This window comes from Ambystoma mexicanum, chromosome 2p (assembly GCF_040938575.1).
Source record: "Ambystoma mexicanum isolate Mex_15411 chromosome 2p, UKY_AmexF1_1, whole genome shotgun sequence".
NCBI classification, from domain to species: Eukaryota; Metazoa; Chordata; class Amphibia; order Caudata; family Ambystomatidae; genus Ambystoma; species Ambystoma mexicanum.
In genome coordinates this window covers 980,124,964-980,128,308 of record NC_090923.1, presented here as the reverse complement: position 1 = coordinate 980,128,308, position 3,345 = coordinate 980,124,964, and positions in this window count along the sequence as shown.

The following is a 3,345-nucleotide window of genomic DNA, read 5'->3' as shown; positions in this document are numbered from 1 at the left end:
ACGAGTAGAAACGCCCACAAGAATTATTAAGCATTCGGACAAGAATTGTGGTGCAATGGGGAGAGCTGCAGTTCTGTATACAGGATACTGTGCTGGCTTTGACTTTCTCGCCTTCTCTTTAGGTGTCTATGCACTATCATGGATCAGCTCCTTCAACAAGTTGGTGGGATGACAGTTTGGCAGCTCAAGGCAATCTTATTGCAGGAGCATGGGCTGAAGGTAGCCACAGGAGTAATCTACCACGTACGTCCGGCAACCGGGATCAGCGATCGAAAACCCAGAGACTGGAGAATTGAATCCAGCGAAAGGGAGCACAATTGGGCTTTCCACCTGACTAGGAGAATCCCTTCAAATATGAATATTAACTTGTGTCAGAGCACTCGTGGACAGAATCATGATTTGTTAATTTGAAAGTCAACAAGTTTGAGGATAACAAGCAACAGAAACTTGTGCTTGATCCCTCCTGGTAAGCCATTAATATAGTGATGAAACACGTGTAGAGGGCTCTGCACTCATTTGATGAGCTACATGAGGACTTTATACTAATTGTATGAGCTACAAATTCAAGAACTACATGTCAAAGACTGAGGCCACTGTACCAACTTGATCAACAATCTTTTGAAATTGAAATTAAAACAACACACCGGAATTTTCAGAGTTTTGTGTTCTATCAAGCAAGCCATAACCCCACTTGGACAGCTCTATGAACATAATTACAAGCTGGCGCAATGATTTGAACCCATTATCGTTTTATTTTTCTATGGATATTGGGCAGACATAATATATTTTTTTAAACTTTGGTTTTTATTAGCATTTTGTGAAAAAAGAAAAAACAGAAAAAGGGGCATAACCAAAGCCCCCATCTCCCCCTTTTCGTGACCCCTCCAACCCCCCTCCGTGCCCAATCAAAACATAACAGCAGTAAAGAGACCAAACTTCCACTTCTTTTCCTAGGTCTTTGAAGCGCCGCAACTTGTGACCAATTCAGTTACTGGCTTGAAGCCGACATCGCCCCGGGCTGTGGGAACCCCCCATTTGGGTGTTGACCTTCACAGCGGTGATCACGCCCCGACCATCCGGGGGCACGATCTCGAAGCTAGTGAACATCCCATCCCCATATCTGCTAGACCCCGTACCATTCAGCGAGGAATGAGTATGCGTCTTTATTCACCAAGGCGGTCAATTTGTCCATCAAGAACATGTTCTTAAGTTTTTTTGTCCAATCTTCTTTGGAAGGTGTTTCCGGGCTCTTCCACCTCTGGGCTAGGGCCACTCTGCCTGCTCTCAACATAGTTTCCCACATCCTTGGGTACCGGTGTATTTCCGCTTCCTCCGGGGGGAGGCCCAGCAGCATGGTCAGCGGGTTGAGGGGTAGAGGGTCCTCCGTTACCTCCGCTATCCAGTCTCTCACTGATTCCCAATAGATCTGCACCTTCGGGCATAGCCACCACATGTGACCTCTAGTCCCTATCTGGCCACAGCCCCTCGGGCATTCAGGTGATATCCCTGTGAACATTTTCGAGAGTTTTGCCGGGTCCCTGTGCCACCCCTGCAGGATTTTAAAGTTGTGTTCCATATCCGAGGTGAAGAGATTGCCATGAAACGATATCCTGAAAATGCGAGCCCAGGCATCCTCTGATATCTCTTCCCCCGCCAGATCATTCCAAAAGCCCTGGAAACCTCGCCTAGCCTGGAGGTCATGGGTGTTTAGGACAGTGTACATACAGGAGACCGCACCCTTTCTGGAGGTCGCTGAGTCGAGGAGTTTCTCGAAGGGCGTTAGTTGTCTCCGCAGGTTTGGGCCCCAAGTAGGGTCGTTGAGGATGCCCTTGAGATGGAGGTATTCGAATATGGAGAGGGTCCCACCACCCAGTCCCTCCGGGAGGTCCTCATAGCTGAAGAATTCTCCCTCCTTGAACAGTTGGCCCGCCCATTCCAGTCCCTCATCAGACCAACGCTGGGATTGTCTAAACCCCCTGCTGCCCAGTTTCAGGGGGGGCCCCCACAGAGAGGTCATGGGGGACGGCCACGAAGACAGATGCGCCGTCCGGGGGCATTCCCTCCAGATGTCCCAGAGAACCCCCAGGGTCGGGTGTGACAATATTTGTTTCGGGATAGATCTGCGAGGGGCCCATAGGAGGTCACAGACTTTAAAGGGGTGGACATCCATGTCCTCCAGATATGACCAATATGTCCGTAAACCTTCCTTCATGTGTTCTAGGAGGACCCGCAGTTGTGCTGCGTGATAGTACAATTGGAAATCTGGGAGACCAAAACCTCCCTCCTCCCTCAGGAGCGTCAGGGTGGCCCTACCGATCCGCGGGGTTTTCCCCTGCCAAATGAAGTCTAGGACACCCTTGTGTAAATCTATGAAGGTTTGAGCGGGTACCCGGGTAGGGAGGGCTGTAAAGAGGTATAAGAGCCGTGGCAGTATGTTCATTTTGACTGCCGTCATCCGACCATACCATGAGAGGATCATTCTTCCCCATCTCCTTAAGTCAGAGGCGATCTCAGTTAGCATGGGTTCATAGTTGGAAGACCCTAGTTTTGTTAAATCCCTAGTGAGGATAACCCCCATGTATTTTATAGAGTTCTTGCCCACCGCTATCCCATGAAACCTAGTCAGGAGGTCCAGTACCGGGTCCACCAGGCGCATCGGAAGGAGGACTGACTTGGCAGTATTTATTTTCAGGCCTGAGAACCTCCCGAAAGAGCTGACCAGGGACAGGAGGGAAGGGATCGAAGAACTCGGGTCCACTAGGTATGCCAGGATATCGTCTGCAAACCGGGATAGCTTGAATTCCACCTCCCCCTTCCAATACCCCTGATATCTGGGTGGGACCTAACCGCTATAGCCAAAGCCTCCATCGTGAGGACACATAGAAGGGGGGAAAGGGGGCAGCCCTGTCTGGTCCCTCGGGTAAGAGGGAAGGATTCTGACAGCACTCCGTTCACCTGGACCCTCGCAATAGGGGCTCTGTAGAGGGTGGCAACCCAGCTCAGGATGTGCATCCCAAAGCCCATTCATTGGAGGAGGAGGGTCATGTATCTCCATTCTACTCTGTTGAAGGCTTTTTCCGAGTCCAGGGACAGGATGCATGCCTTGAGGTTTGAATTTTGGGCGAAATGAACCAAGTCTATCGTTTTGCGAATATTGTCCGATCACTACCTTTCCCCTATGAAGCCCACCTGGTCCCCATGCACTAGCTTCTGCATTATCCCCTCCATCCGCCTGCCCATCACCTTGGCCAAGATTTTGACATTGATGTTGAGCAATGATATGGGTCGGTAGGACGAACACTCCCTCAGGTCTTTACCTTCCTTGGGAAGGACCACTATAATGGC